The sequence below is a fragment of the Rattus norvegicus genome, chromosome 14, assembly GCF_021556685.1.
Source record: "Rattus norvegicus strain SHRSP/BbbUtx chromosome 14, alternate assembly SHRSP_T2T, whole genome shotgun sequence".
NCBI classification, from domain to species: Eukaryota; Metazoa; Chordata; class Mammalia; order Rodentia; family Muridae; genus Rattus; species Rattus norvegicus.
In genome coordinates, this window is record NC_141547.1 from 9,329,421 (window position 1) to 9,346,089 (window position 16,669).

Sequence of the window (16,669 nt, forward strand, 5' to 3'; positions counted from 1 at the left end):
GTCCCTTCCTGCTCTGTGAGATAAATGATGTCACTACACAATTAGTCATGCTTTGGGATCAACCCTCGGATTGATGTGGAGAGCCCGGAGGAGAAGGCAGAGTCTCTTCGGTATTACTAACGAAACGGAGACGATATAATAGCAGTCCAGATTTCCCAGACCTCTGCAATCTTTTCCCTTCAAAAATGTTGGAATATGGGCTGGAGAGATGGCTCAGTGGTTAAGAGCACTGACTGCTCTTCCAGAGGTCCTGAGTTCAAATCCCAGCAACCACATGGCGGCTCACAACCATCTGTAATGGGATCTGATGCCCTTTTCTGGTGTGTCTGAAGAGAGCAACAGTGTTCTCATATATAATAAATAAACCTTTAAAAATGTTGGAATATGATTCATTGTGTGTGTTCTGGCAGTGCACACATCTCAAGGCTACTTCTGAATGTAGACCAAAGAACAAAGACTATTCTGTCAAGTTCCTCAAATAATTATTCCCTTTTTGTCCATTAGGCCATGTACTCATGTGGAACGGACTTCAGCAGCTCAGCTCCTTTCCGTTAGTCCTCACAACTTGGGCTTCTCTGGGTGGCATTCCTTTTTGAATAGTGCCCATTCTCTTGATGTCTACAACATCACTCTTCTTGTAGATTCGCACGTCTGTGGGCAAAGGAACAACTCCATGTTTCCTAAAAGGCCTAGAGAATATAGACCGAGTGCCTCTCCTCTTTTCCTTTGTGTTTGTCATTTTGGCGAGTTACTGGAAGATGGCTGATGTGCAGAAAGCCACTCTACTTTTGTTGACCATATCTGTCCTCAAGGGAAAAGGGAAACATATATTCTTGGTGAATACACTGTGGCCTTGAATAAAATCCTGATTTCTTTGTGGAGGAGGAGGAGGAGGAGGAGGAAGAGGAAGAAGAGGAGGAGATGAAGAAGAAGAAGAAGAAGAAGAAGAAGAAGAAGAAGAAGAAGAAGAAGAAGAAGAAGAAGAAGAAGAAGAAGAAGAAAAGTTTAGAGGTTGAGAAGATTATTCAGTAGATGAGAGTGTTTACAAGCACTAGGACCTGAGTTCAAATCTCCAGCACCCATGGAAAAAGCCAGGTGTGGCTGCACATGCCTGTAACACAGCTTCGCAGAGGGGGACAGAGACAGATGGCTCCTAGGAGCTTGCTGGCTATTTTGCCAAAAGTGTCAAGCTTCTGATTCAATGTCAGACCTTGTATACACACACACACATACACACACATGCATATGTACACATATACACACATATGCACATACACACACACATGCACAAGCCAAGCACACTCACAAAGGTGGTCCCATATACTCCTACCCAACACATGCATAGCGTCCCTTTTGTCAGTATCCTTCAGCAATGGCGTGCTCTACATGATAAGTGACACTGACCATCACTGAGTCCATAGCTCACATAAGGGCTTAATCTCAATGTTGTAGTCTATGGGTTTGGTCACATGTACACTACAAGGCCACATGTTCAGAATCATACAGCGTATTTCACTACCACAGCAGTTTTTCCCTCCATCCCCCCACAGTCCCACAGCACCTCCAACATGTACCTCATGCCTCTGTAGTTCAGTCTTTCCAGATGTCACAGGGCTGGACTCCCAGGGGATGTAGCCTTTTCAGGTCCCCTTCTCTGAGGGAGCGATGAGCATTTAGGTTTTCTTCCCATTTTTTCGTCACTGGATAGATCATCACGTCTTAGCACTAAATAGTGATCCAATAACTGGTCTGGATGTCCCTCAGTTTACCTAGTCACTAAAGGACATCTTGGTGGCAATTATTAGTAAAGTTTCGCTAAACACCCTCAGCCAGGGTATTTCTGTGAACATATGTTTTAGACCCACTTGAGTAAACGCCAAGAAACACTACGGCTGGGTTATACAGAAAGGCAATATTTAGTTTTAGAAAAAAAAATAATCAAGCTGTCTTTCCCAGTGTCTGTATCATTTTGCACTCCTGCTGGCAGTAGGTGAAGGTGTGGCTGTCCCACACCCTCACCAGCACTTGATATTGTCACAGTTCCGGACAGAGCTACAGTGATGGATGTGTACACCTCATTCTCACAGTGTGCCCTTACTTGGTGGCCTATGACTTGTGACCTCTTCCCGTATGCTAATTCTCCACCAGTGATCCTTTCTTGGTGAGACGTGTTCAGATTCTTGGCACATTTTTACTGGTCTGTACTTTTCTTTTTCAAAGTACTTACTTTACTTTATTATTTTTATTCTTATTGGTCTTTTAACCTTGTTGGTCTCATGGCCTGCGTGTATGTCCATGCACCACATGTGTGCAAAGCCTGTGGAAGCCAGACGAGGGCGTTCGATCCTGGAGTTACAGAAGGCTGCGAGCTGCCACGAGGTTGCTGGGAACTAAATCCAAAAGAGCAGCCGGTGCTCACAACCTCTGAGCTGTCTCTCCAGCCCCTGCCTGTTTTCTTATTCTTAAGTTTTCAGAGTTCTTTGTATATTTTGAAAATCGGCTCTTTACCAGATAAGTCTTTTGTAACTATTTCCCCCAGGGTGTTTGGTAGAGGAGAATGCTCTCTCTCTCTCTCTCTCTCTCTCTCTCTCTCTCTCTCTCTCTCTCTCTCTCTCTCCCCCTCTCTCCCCCCTCCCTTTCCCCCCTCCCCCTCCCTCTCCCCCTCCCCCTTCCTCTCCCCCTCCCTTTCCCCTCTGTCCCCTTTCCCCCTCTCCCTCTCTCAGATTATATTTGGGGTTATACCTAAACTTCACCCATCAAATCCAAGGTTAATTAGCTTTGCTCCTTTGCCATTTTCACACACTTCGACTGTTCTGTATTTTATCTTTATGTCTGTGGCTAAATGCTGATTTTTAACACGATCATGTCTTGTTACCGTAGGACTCTGTAGAAAAGAGTACATGCGTGTGTTCTATTTTATTGCCTCAGATCCTCTGTTGTGCTCGGCTGGCTATTTCTGAGGGTGTATTTTTGGACTACATTCTGTTCCATTGACCTGTTAGTCTGTCTCCCCAGTGCCGTACTATCTTGATCACCGTAGATGTACAGTACATCTTGGAGTCAGGGGGTATCACTCCTTCCCTTTGTTCTTTAATATTGTGTTGGCTACTCTGTTTCTTCTCATGTACAAAACTACAGAATCAGTTTTGCAAGTGAGTTGCTGGGCTTTCATTTGGAATCACAGTGACTCTGGATCAAACCAGGAAGAGCGGGTGTCTTGACAACGCCAAATCTCCAAGTCCACAAGCGTGAAGCGTCTTCATTTGTTTATCTAACTCTTGGATTTCTTTCATCAGAGCCTTGTCGTTTCCCTCAGATGGTGTGTGTGTGAGTGTGTGTGAGTGTGTGTGTATATGCGTGTGCCTGTGCGTTCAGGAATCTGTAGAAGCCAGAGTTTTGAATTCTCCTGAAACTGGAGCTGCAGACAGTGTGAAGTCATCTACTGTGAGTACCAGGATCCATGATCAGAAAGCACTCTTAACTGCTGAGCCATCTGTCTAGCACTTCTGTCTGTCTGTCTGTCTCTTGAGGCAGGGCCTTGCTGTATAAACCAGGTGTCCTAGAGTTTATGATCCCACTGCCTCAGTTTCCAGAACGTTGGGATTAAAGGCAGGGACCACTGTATCCGGTCTCCTTTTATGATTTTAATATTTTAATATTTTATCATTGCAGCGTCTTTCTTTGGTTAGCAGGCCAGTTACACTTGATAAAAAGTTTTAGGGGTTGCCCTAAAGTTTATAATGTATGGCTAACCCGAGTTCACTTAGAAATGGTTCTATGTCACGTCACATCTAGTGTTCTGTGTTTAATGCAGAACGTTGACTCGCCCCCTTGTCCCTCATGCCATGGCTCCTAGTCATTTCACTCATACAGAATCATACACACAGGGGTTCTACATACATGTAGACATCCATTTGTGTAGAGACACAGGCAGATGAGAGTGTGTAAGTAGACACATATCTGCTTTTCTGACTTTGAACATCCTGGTAGACCCATAAGGGACAAGAAACTCAGGGTTTCTTTTACAGTCACCAATCCTTCCCCAGTGCTTTCCTTTCATTTTGCAGACTGTGTTTCTGAGTCCTATGGCGCTCTCTCTCTCTCTCTCTCTCTCTCTCTCTCTCTCTCTCTCTCTCTCTCTCTGTCTCTCTCTCCCTCTCCCTCTCCCTCTCCCCCTCCTCATCTGCCCGCTTCCCCCAGACTCCTTTTCATGTTTTGTGAAATGCAGGCACAGGCCACTGACGCCCTCCATTTTCTTTGCCTGAGAATTTTTTTTTAATTTATTTTCATTTTTCAAGGATAGTTTCAGTTAATGTTTTCTCTGCTTACAACTTTAAGTACTTCAGTCTACTCTCCTCTCGCATGCTTGGTGAGGTTTTTTATCTTTCTTCCTGTATAGGTAAAGGGTTTTTATTCTTGCCTCCTGGCTTATGTTTTTCTGTAGCTTTGATTTCTTTTGTCAGCCATGTTCAAGATTATTTATTCCTGTCTGCCCGCCTCCTGCCCACCCCCATTTGCTCTGAGGCACATCCTCCCAGCTGCCCGGGGACTCTGTCATCACTGCTTTCAATACCTCTGTCCTGCCTCTTTCTTCTCTCCTGCTGTTCTTCTGCCCCCTCCGCCCCCTCCAGCGAGTTGCAGCCTGTACAGTTGATTCATAGCTCATGGGGACTCTCTCCCCAGCTGTGTCTACAAACACTAAAAAGCCCATCAAAGGTCTCCACTCCTGCTACGCTATCATTTCCGGTTCCTGTGAGCCCTTAAGGCTGTGATCGTGATTTCTCACTTCCCAGGCATACTTGCCCAGTGCCTATTCTATGCAGCGGGGCCCCTAGTTGTTACATGGTTGCTTTAAATTCCCCCTGACATCTCTGCTGAGGCGGGTCCTGACGCTCGAGCTGCTGCCTCACTCTGCTGGCTTTCAGTACGCCTTGGGCCTTTTCTCTTGCCCTCTAGACGTGATGTACCGAGTACAGGTAAAAGTAGGCCTGGCTTTGGGTGCTGTGTGTGTGTGTGGTGGGGGAGCTTTCTGTAATTCTTGACTGGGCCTTGTCTTCGTGTAACTGTGCCCTGGGATTGCGCATGTCGCGAGTGGCCCTCGTTTTAAGGATCTTTTCAAACAAGGCAGATAGAATGATCTAGAACTGGGTGTTCCCTCCTCAGTGTAGAAAGCTATAGCGAGTTTCAGCTGGATGTTTTCCTTCACCCAGGCTAACTAGGCTCAGATAAAGCAACAGCATGCCCCAGTTAGCTAGTCTCTCCTCAAGGAGGACATTGTCAAAGAACAGAATAGACTGGTGGATTTAAAAATGGCTGCCTCCAGAGACTGGAGCAGCAAGCTCAGGGCCAACAAGGTTCTGCCCATCTCCTCTGCGTTTCTAGTCTAGCTTCCAGTCTTATTGCTTTTGTGGGGCTCATGAGCATGGGAAACGGTGGGTGTCTCATTCTTGTGCCTTCTCTTGGGCCTTTTTCCTTCTGTTGGTTTTCCTTGTCCAACTTTCACGTGGTAGTTTCTGTTTTATGTTTGGTGGTGTTTGGTTGTTATCTCTTAAAAGCCTGTTCTTTTCCATGAGAGACAGAACGAAGTGGATCTGGAGGGGAGGGGAGGTAGGGAGGAACTGAGAGAAGCAGAGGGAGGGGAAACTGTCATCAAGGATTTGTTCTGTGAGAAGACAATCTATTTTCAATAAAAGGGGAAAATGTCCCCTTCTTCCTCCCTCTGCATACGAGTATGAGAGAAACTCCTGTGGCGCTCTATCCTGGAAACCTAGATCAAGCTCCTGGAGTTAAAAGTCATAGAGGCATCAGGGCGACTTGTGACTACGTCACGGGAGTGTCAGCTCCCACGTAAGCGTCCCACATCTACCTCACAGAAACTCTGTCAGGTAAGTCCCAGTTTTCCTGTCTCAGCACCAGAACCTCTAGGGGACCAACACAAAACACGTATTTCCAGTGGCCTTAGGAACTCCAACCATAAACTTATTTTCATTGCTACTACATAACTGTAATTTCACTCCTGAGCGGTGTCCCAGTTCCTAAGACCACTGGAAATACTGTTCTGCGATGGTCGTGACCCAGGGCTTGGGAGGCGCTACTGCAGAGGCTTCTGACCCACGTGCTGTAGGTTCCCGCATCGCCCAGTGGGTTCCCAGTGTTTCGCAGCAGCTTGCCCTGCTACCCTATTTCTGAGTCGCTGAATTTTCAGCCTGTTCGGCTTTTCGCTTTGAAACTTCACATTTTCCTACACTCCAGGTGCAGTCCTGCGCTCCTGAGCGTGGTGTACCCAGGGCAGAGCAGTTCGCCGTCGGCACCAACCCCTCCTTACTTCCCCGCCCGACCTGTGCTACCTTCCACTTTGGGGATCTCTATGGGGAAGATAAATAGTCTGGAGATGCATAGCCATCCTGCCCCGGTCTTCGCGGCCAACTCCGCTGCCTTTAACCTCAATTCTGCGTAGGGCTCTTAGGAAATCTGCGTGTTCTGGGTCCATCTACCACGGGTCTTTCCCTACCGGTTGTTAGGTCGACAGACTCGTTCCTATTCAGACACCAGCAGTTCTGAAAGACTGAGCATATTCGAGATTTCGGTGTACTGTTTGTATTTTGCGGAAACCGTAGAAATAACCTCCAAAGGAGGCTCAAATAGCGATGGGGAGATGTGGATATACGAGATGCTAAACCACGACCATGTCCCGAAGCCACTTGACCCTCAGCCATCCTTGGCTTCCCATTTGGGTCCTGGGGTGTCCCTGCCTTGGGGAACCCCAATTTGACTCAGTTACAGCAGCACCTCATTCTTGGCATCCCTTCCGTTTAATAACGCACACCAAGCACCGCGTGGCATTTTTTATCCTCACTAGGCTTCCCTCACGTGTCCCTTGCTCGCCCTGTTATCCGCTAACCTTGCCGAGCCCTCGTCGTATCCCAGACACTGCTGAGCTGCCTGGGGACTGAACAGCAAGCAGTAGAGGAACATTTGGGGAACCATTTGGTCTTCCTCTCTAGAGCTGTTCAGCTTGGATCTGGGATGCAAGGGGAGGGGGTTCCTCTGCCAAGTGCCTACCCACCACTGCCTGAGGTTTTCTTCCCTTTCCTTTGTTTGGGCCCTTCCACCATTCTATCCCTGCAGCAAATCTGTTTTTGGTTACCTGTCCTGTCTGTCTGTCTGGTTGTTTCCACAGCTGGCTTGTTTCTGTGCCCTGCCAGTCAGTTAACTGTGCCTTTTGCTGCCTTCTCTGCGTGGGGCCTTTCCTCTGAATGTCACAATGCTTTCTGGGTCCCACATTGCTTCTCTGACTTTTCGGCTTCGTGAGAGAAAACTCCACTTGTCCCGTCCCTCAGCAGACTTTTGTCTTCGATGGGCAGATGGAGGTTTCTCACCCTCCCAGAGTCTCTCCTCACTTCGCCATCCTGCCTTGATTTTTGAACATCTCTGTGAGTGTAATTATTTTTTCTCCTTAGTCTCCTGTCCCGTTTGAGGCAGGCAGGCTGCCTTTGGTTTCCAGCCCTGAATCCAGACACATTCCCTCTCCACCTACCTCATGTTGCTGTGTCTTCTCCGGGCTCCACAAACCTCTTCGAGTAAAGTCTCTTTATTTCCCCTGCACCCAGGTCCAGTTGTCAGAGATGAAAATTCTGAACATTTAGTCTCCAAAGACTTAATAAATGTCAACTAAAGTGTATCCCGTGTCTCATTATCCCTCTTTGTTGAAAGTGGGTGGAAGAGATTAAACTTACTTTCCCACTGCTTAGTCAGGGCTCGATCTTTCGAAGGAGATTTCAAGCGCTATGGAGAGATGGCTGAACTATCCGGGTGCAGGACAGCGATGATTCAGTGCCCAGGTTACAGCCTCAGTACAAAAGCTCTCCTCTTAGTGGTTCAAAACTTGGGCAGAAGTCAATGTGCCAGACAATTAAATAACTTGTTTTGACTTTTAAGACATTTCCAAGTCATAATGTCACTTGTCTGTCTCTAAGTGTAGGAGGTATTTCCCCTACTGGAGCTTTGGGAGAATCTGTGTGTGTGTGTGTGTGTGTGTGTGTGTGTGTGTGTGCCTGTGCATGCATTGTGTGTGTGTGTGTGCACATGTATGGTGTGTGTATGTATGTATGCATGGAGTGCATATGCACGATGTGTATACGCATGGTATGTGTGGTGTGCATGGTGTGTGTGTGTGGTGGGTGTACATGTATGCATGATGTATGTGTGTGTGCATGTGTGTGTGTGTGTGTGTGTGTACATCAACAGCATTAGTACTCACTTTTCTTTCCCCACATTGATCACCCATTTCTGTGTGCAAGAAAAGAAATTCCCCTGGAAAAATGAGAAAGTGCTTTCCACCACAGCATGGGAGACAGTCTTGAACAGGAATCAGGGAAGGGGGCCCTATGGTCTGAGAGGAGCTGTCTTGATGTCACTGCTGATATCAGTAAGGGCATCTTCATGCATCATGATTCACTTTGGTTGCCAGTGATAACCTCATCTGTTAATTCTGTACTTACATTTGCTTGTTACACAGGTATTCCTGGTCCGTTCAATAAGTTTGCCGTGCAGATGAAGGTTCTTAGACCCTGGACCGGAGTCATGAGTACGCCCTCTGCACGGCTTTGGATAACCATGTCAAAAGAATAAGTGGTGGTTCCCACTAGCTGTTCTCGTTCAACAAATAAATAATTTCCAGACTAAAGAGAGATTAATGTTCTAGTCTAGCTTGGGTATTTGCTTGGAATGCAAAATCCTTCCAGACCAGTAAATGGCTTTAGCTCCAAGTCTTCAGGCAAAGATTTTCAACAGCACTCACAGGAGGTTTTGTTTATAACTTAATTATTTTCTAAGAAGTTAGACGTGGGAGGGAGAAGTGGCTCAATGGGTAAAGACCCTTACTGGTAAGCCTGGTTTAGGTTCACGGTACCTGCAGGGTAGGAGAGAAATGGTAACTGCTGGTCACCACAAAGAGGAGAACAAAGAGAGATCAATGTCATTGAGAATACTTCATTTTTTCAGGCCGTTACTGTGTGGATGAGTGTCAGGGGACGCAGAATGAACTGACTACCCAGAGGATGAACGGCTTCTGGATGCTGCTGCTGCCCTCCTTCTCATGGGTGCACCATGAGCTTCAGGAGTTGGCTGCTCCCAGGTGCTTGGATCCCACAGTGACAAAGCAGTTTTCTAAATCTGCAGTCCTCGGCTTTCAGATGTCCAGGCTCATGCTGTATCTTGGAGTCTACCTGCTTTTGTTCTGCTGCCTGAAAGTTCTACTGTTTGTCTCTCTGTGTGTGGTTTATCGTAAAAGAGTGGGTTTCTTTACTCTCCTGTCCAGGATCAGCCCCAGCCAAGGCACACTTGTCTGAACCTTGGGATCATGGTTAAGCCTCTCTGTCTCCTCCCCAGTAGTCAAAGACCCATGCTTTGGAGCAATAGAGAATCCTGGACAAACAGGATCTCCTGACCCTTCCTTAGGGACCAAAAGTTTGTTTGTTTGTTTTTTGTTTATGTTTTTAGTTTTTTTCCTCTCTATCTGCTTCAACACCAGTGGCTTATGGCCTTCCCGAGCATAGTTTTTACCCCTTCTCCAAACTTGATTTATTACTTGCTTAACTCAAAATCCTTTTGCCTCATCCTAGAAGCCAGGCTTTCTACTTTCTCTGGGCAGTGTTTGGCTTTTGCCTCACAGTAGACAGCTCTGGGAGAGCAGACAGGGTTTCTCACTGGCCCCTAGCACGGCTGACCACCCTTGCAGGTGTATGCAGCCAAGGGCAGGGGTTGTCTCATATCCTGTTCCCAACTTTTTCTCATGATCTCCAAGTGAGAATCCAAGGGAAGGAGTTAAGGGCAAGGGCATGGTAGTGGCTGTTCCTGGCTGTCAACTTGACTATATCTGGAATGAACCACAATCCAGAACTGGAAGGCTCACCTGTGATCCTGATCTTGAGGCTGGGAGATACAAGTTTCTGGCCTGGATCTTGGCATGGAGATCTTGAGGCATAGTGGCCATGAATCCCAGGAGACTAAGGCAAGGAGTCCAAGGTCATCTGGGACAAAGCAAGTCCCAGATCCAGGCATGGTGGTATAGGCCTTTAATCTGGGACACACTCCCTGCTGGAGACCTACATGAGGACATTGGAAGAAGGAAGAACCTCTCTTTGTCTGTTTGCCTTGTGGGACTGAGCCACCGCTAGATCCTTGAACTTCTTTTTTTTTTAATTTAGAGAATACTTTATTAGTTTTTGTAATCAAACCCACGTAGATAAGACCTTACATATTTAATACAGTGCATTACCCCTGTACAAATGGAAAAAACTTAAGTTCAACATTTCTAGACCAATATGGCTGTTAATTTCTGTACAGTGCCAACTCAACACAGTAAACAGGGATACTTTTTTCCAAAGTTGACAGCACAGCTAAAGTTTCCAAAAATTCAAATTATATATCTGTATATATATATATTTATATTTATATAAAAAGACCAATAATAGCAGTGTGTTATGCATCAACAGCAGCAACAGCTTTTCCAGGTTCTGCAGTCATCTGAACAAAACTGTAGAGACATCCAGCACACTCCATTAAAAAAAAAAAAGTAAAAGAACAAAACCCGAGAAAACAGCACAGTTCTGTTACTCTTGTGGTACCTGGCACCATTTTTTTTTAAATTAGCTTCTCAATCATCATCTGGAAAGAAAACATTCTGAGCAACATCATTAAAAACAGCTCTGATAAAGCACGGTCACTACTACGTATCATAAAGCAGGTACAAGCTATTTTACATCCACAGAGGTATGATACAGTACTGTCCTACATCTATAATACTAGAGATCCTTGAACTTCTATTCACAGCTGCTGATGACCATTGCTGGGGAGTTGGACTAAAGACTGTAAGCCATCAACAAATTCCCTTACTGTATAGAGACTACCCACAAGTTCTGTGACTCTAGAGAACCCTGACTAATCCAGGCATACTCTGCCTCTTGCTGGAAAAAGGACGCACAGGCACAAAATCTTGTCCACGGGGCTGCGTGAGCTCCTGCTCCTACAACCCAAAGTCTACATGCAATACCAGATCATTAGTGATCATTTGCCCCACACTTTCTAAAGAATCAAGCTAAGACAAAGCTGGGAGAAGCGTCATAGGGAAGTTGTTTTTTAAAAGGCTCGCAGAGCCACAGTGCACGTGTCTAAGTAAGAGACGGACTGGCTCACCGTAAAGTAACTCGCCTCACAACTCCTTAGTCTTTCCAAGAAATGATTTAGGAGGTTAACGTCCTTCATGACGGCTAGTTTTGTTAATACTAAGTGACTCTGGGCTCCCTTTCAGACTGGGAAGGACGTAATAATGTGTGTGTCTGTGAACTCCAAGTGTATTTTTCTCTCTTAAGCCACATTATTGGGGAGACCCTTTGTGGGTTGACTGCTGCAGTACCCCGAATGACTATTTAGATTAGCCACCCGAAGGCTGTCCTGTCAGAGCTCCTGAGAGCTTTCCCTTCTGACATACCATTTTCAAGTCCTCGGTCCCATCTTACTCTGTTCTAGCCCATCCGATGTGTCAAGGGAGGACTAGGTCGAGCTATCTGGGGTTTTGTTTGGCACAGTTTTCACAGGAAAACTGAAGGAGCTAATCCTTGTCTAAGTACGAGTGTCAGCCATTTTCTTTTCTCTTCCTCTTCTTTCTGCTTCTGCTTTCTCCTTCTCCCTAAATTCACACAAAAATGTCCCCAAACAGGGAGAAGCCCTCAACCAAGAGGCCATGTTACGGCACGATTTGTGAGTAGCATCAGGAGTAGACACTCAGAGTATACGCTCTAGCTGTCACATGGCCACCAAAGGCAGTCTACAAGTGCTGCCAGCTTCCACGTGACCCTTCCACATGCCAGAGGAATCCTGAAGGTCAGAGGGCAGATCCACAGCGAGACTAGGTGAGAACATTAAATCAAATAACAGATGGGAAATAAAAAAACCCAAACTGTATGAATTCTTTGGTCTTGGGATAGTTAGTGGCTAACTTAATCAGTCCTCACAGCAAGGCAGCTGCGGACTGTGAGACAGTACCAAATGAAAGTGTCTGTCTGCCCGTTCTCTCTTTGCGTTTCTGTTTTCACAGCGATAAGAAAGGACGGTGGTCCTAGCTCCCTTCCAAAGTGGATGAATACGTTACTTAATACGGGTGAAATTACCAAAGAGGTAAGTGTGAAATATCTGTTTTTAACTGCGTGCACCTAGAAAAGTTTAGGACCTAAAAGATTATTGGTATGGGTTTTTACTTAAGACCAAATCCTACTTCATAACCCAAGCAAGACTTGAACTCACAACCCTCCTGATTCAGTTTGCCTAGTTCTAGGATCATAAGCACACACTACCACACCCAACTTTCATGTCTGTTTTCTCTCCTTATAACATACATTACTCTTCTTTTTAAAAAAAAGTTTATTTTAAATGATATGCATATGTGAGCAGTTGGACACATGAGTGCTCCAGTAGAGGCCAGAGGCATCGGATCCCCCTGGATCTGGAGTTACAGGTGTTTGTGAGGCATCCAGCATGGGTGCTGGGAACTGGACTTGTTTCCCCTGCAAGAGCAGTATGTGGTCTTAACTGCTGAGCCGTACCTGCAGCCCCTACATTCCATTCCTTAAAAATCATCCCCAAATGACTAAGATCCACGTAAGCTACTGATGTCCAGATACATTTTCATGGCTAAAAGCATCGGAGGTCCTGAGAAAGCTTTGTGTCCAGGAGCGAGCTTCTCTTCCTTCCTGGCGCTGCATGCCTTCCTCAGTGAGGACTTCTCTCTACGGCATCCTTGTTATTGGAACCCAGAGCCTAGGTCCTGACGGCCCTAACCAGATAGCCTTGAGCACTTCAATATGCCAATTAAAAAGACAAGCAATAGTGAGAAGCAGAAGAGGAAGACTTACTCAATGTAACCACATTGGGAAGAGGTCTAGGGATGGCCTCCCCTACAGGGGACTTGGCCTGATACCTTAAGTAGGGTGTGAAAGAGTAAAGCTAAGCAGTCTTGGTCAAGGTATGGTCCTGCCCATAATGGACACAGCATTGTCTCGGAACCTGGCTCCTGGTCTGTCCTACAAGTTGACAGCACTTTGTGAAATCTCTTTCTGAAGGACAAGTTCTTCCCCAACTGGGCACCAGACTTCAAATCTCTTCCTTTCCCAGGGTGAGACTGTTGAAGAAACTCTAGTTCCTTGGGAAAATTTTCATTACTGTCTCAATAGTCTAAAGGCTGAAGAAAAAGGCATGGGCTTCTTTCATGGATGTCTCTCCTCAGAATGCCTGCACTCCAGCAGGGATGGTCTCACCTTCATGCTGTCTGACCATTTGCTCTTCTGTTGCTTTGAGGGCCTGGATTGTGTAGCTCTCATCCCCTAGAGCTAAACTTGGCTTCCGTCAGTCGGGTCATCCCCAGGCTCTATCTTAAGTTCCCTTCCAAATGCTTGGCCTTTACCAGCACTAACACAGTGTAGGCCAAGATCATTAATTGCTGCTGACATTTGCAGAGACCTCAGCAGGGTTCTCTCCACCTCAGTCATTATTCACTCTTTGTCTTAAAATCTCTTTCCTATTGTGCCACAGGTTCCCTGCAACATTTAGCACTGTGCCCTGTTTTGCAAATTTGAAAGATTATCTCTACTTTTGTTTCCATCCTGAGCACATGTCTCTTTTTAGTAGTGTTTTGACAGACATTCACTGCTTTTATACGGTTCAAACTGACAATGTGCCGACTTTCGTAAAATATTTCAGACTGAGTACAAACCGTGGGATCACACTCCTGAGTAGCCAGCGATGTGTGACTGCTAGCTCCATCTGCCATGGTGGGCAGTGTGGGTGTTCCAAACTCTGTTTTGTTCATACCTGTGGCCATTCTCATTGGGAAATTTATAAACAGAAGCGTTTCTGTACTAAGAGGTATGAGGGACACAAAGGGAGAAATGACACAGACCTTGTGGGTCTTTGTTGGGAGCAATGCCCTTGAAGCCCTCCATTGTTGATGTTATTATTATGGTTAGAATTAAGTATGACTGGGTTCATAGAAAATCACCAGCCAGCTGCAGAAGACTAATACAAATTTGGTGGTCAAAATGAATAATAATATAATAAAGTTCTCTTGCTGAGAAATACATCTGACGTCAAGATGCCCAATGTGATGACCTGTAACCTTTTTGAAAAACCAACATCCTGCTGACTAATAGATATGACAAACCTGTGATCTTTCTGACATCCTGTCAACATCAGCTGATTCCCTGACCACACGAATATTGTGTCCTTGGCCTGCGTAAATGTTTCTTACTTACCCTCTCCCTCTGTTACCCATGTTGTGGTATAAATTCAGCCTTGGGGAAAAATAAAATTGTCGCCTTGATCAGACTCTTGTCTTGGTGTCCTTCTTCGAGTCTCTTGTCCCCCATTCTCTTCCAGGTACCCAGCCCCCGTCATTGACAGGTCTTGCTACTGTGACTGGTAAGTAAAGACACATGCGGGGCTGGGGATTTAGCTCAGTGGTTAGAGTGCTTACCTAGGAAGCGCAAGGCCCTGGGTTCGGTCCCCAGCTCCGAAAAAAAGAACCAAAAAAAAAAAAAAAAGACACATGCATGAAGAACAGCCAGAGACATCACCACCACCCAGGCTGCTTATGAAAGTGTTACTGAAAACCTTGGAGAGACCCACGTTGGGCGCCAGATGACGAGAGGGAAATTGGAGCTCCCCTTTCGGGTTCTTAGTCTCCTTAATAAATAACTTTTAAAACAGAATCTCAATGGCCAGACTTTAAGACACAAGTACCAGGGTGTGCAAACTGTGAATGTCAGCAGCTGCTGGAAGAGAAGAGGAAGAGAAACATGCCTTTTCGTGCAGGCTGGCGTGTTCCGCTGTGGATGTCAGCAAGCAGCATCATGACTTAGCAGCAGTCAGGCTACCAGAGCTGCATGATGGCAGCTGTATGCATGAGTGAACAGGCATGGGTAAGGGCAGGGTTCCCGGGAAGGAAAAGTACATTACCTCATTAAGGGAATAATTACTCCTTCCATCTCTTTAACTTGGCTTTAGGTGATGTAGCCTCCCTAAAGGGTTGTCTTTTGTCCATGTGATCAACAGACCCATCTGGATTAAGTCTGAATGGAGGATACAATGTCTAATAGTCTACTCTTTGGAGCAGTTCATGATGTCATATCTTCACCCAGGACCAGAGACAGATTCCACTAAGGAAGGTCCAGCCTGGAAGTTCTTTAACTCTCTTATAACACCAATCTATTAACTGGGGAGACTCTAATGTCACTTATGAGATGGGCTAAAATTGGGGAACAGATATAATTCATTTCTATCAAGGAAATTCAGAAATCCAGCCCCAAAGCTGACCATCAGGGGAAGTTCATGTCTGGACTGGAGTCTGAATGGCACAGATATAACTTCTAGACCAGTGGTTCTCCACCTGTGGGTCTCATCCTGCATGTCAGATATTTACATTATGATTCATAACAGAAGCCAAAAATACAGTCATAAAGTGACAATGAAATAATTTTATGGTTGGGGGTCACCACAACATGAGGAACTGTATCGTAGGGGAGCAGCATTGGGAAGGTTTGTGAGCTGGTGCTCTAGGAGGAAGGGCTCATTTAGGAGAGAGAACAAGGAACCAAGTGCCAGAGTTGTATTCTGGCCTCCAGCAAGGACTTTGCTAGGTCCGCTGCTCTCTGAGATCTCATCTTAGGCTGCCTAACAGTTTTCTATCTTCTGTTCTTATTGAAAGTGACACTCTAAGATGAATTCATCAGGAACTGAGGGACTCCCTACTGTCAAGGACCAAAGGGGACAGAAGTCCTTGCAGAAGTTTTATGGAGAAAGACATTCCTTCTCCTGTCTATGCTTCTCTTCAGGAAACTAGTCCATCCTTCTGTTAACCCTTTCTGTATGTATGCATGTGAGAGGTGGGGAGTGAGCCGTATCGTGCTGGGCAAGTGTCTATCACTGAGCTACACGCCCAGCCCCATCAATAATGCCTGCTTCTGTAAGTGTTTAAGTTCCTTTAGTGTGGGCTTACATGGTCCCTACTTGTTTCCAACAGCATAAAATCATTGTTGTCCTCATTAACAGAGATTACTGAATTTTTTTTCACATGAACAGATAGGTACTCAGACACCCGGCCTTGCCCCCCTTAGCCTCTGTTAACCACGAGTGGCCCAGGCAAGTTGCAGAGTGCCAAGAGAGCTGTAGCCTGCAGAGGCTGTCATCTGGGCAATGCCTGGTGTGATTCCTACAGGAGGCAGAGGGCTCCTAGTAGATACCCGCTGTCTGGATAGCTGACATAATTCAGCCTTGAAAATGAAAATTCACCTTCCTCTTTTCCTGTCTTAAAGACGTGTTTCACAGGTTCATAAATTTGAAAAATTAAAGATTGTGGGCAAACTCCCTTCTTAGGGAGAGAATGATTCACTGCATAGAGTTCTGAGTTGTTCTTTTTTTAAAAAAAGATTTATTTATTTATTACATATAAGTACACTGCAGCAGTCTTCAGACACACCAGAAGAGGACATCAGATCTCATTGCAGATGGTTTTGAGCCACCATGCAGTTGCTGGGATTTGAACCCTGGACCTCTGGAAGAGCAGTCAGTGAGCCATCTCTCCAGCCCTTGAGTTGAGTTCTTAAGATCAGTCAGGATT

General features: G+C 45.8%; 1 long non-coding RNA gene across 1 annotated transcript; it reads left to right on the top strand.

The window, feature by feature from the left end:
- The first annotated feature begins 3,291 nt into the window (after nucleotides 1-3,291).
- Nucleotides 3,292-14,378, top strand: LOC148001217 (uncharacterized). Its single transcript, XR_015636869.1, has 6 exons — nucleotides 3,292-3,444; nucleotides 5,694-5,885; nucleotides 9,004-9,136; nucleotides 11,720-11,912; nucleotides 12,098-12,177; nucleotides 13,171-14,378. It is a non-coding gene; the product is annotated as an uncharacterized LOC148001217 (long non-coding RNA).
- Nucleotides 14,379-16,669: the final 2,291 nt, after the last annotated feature.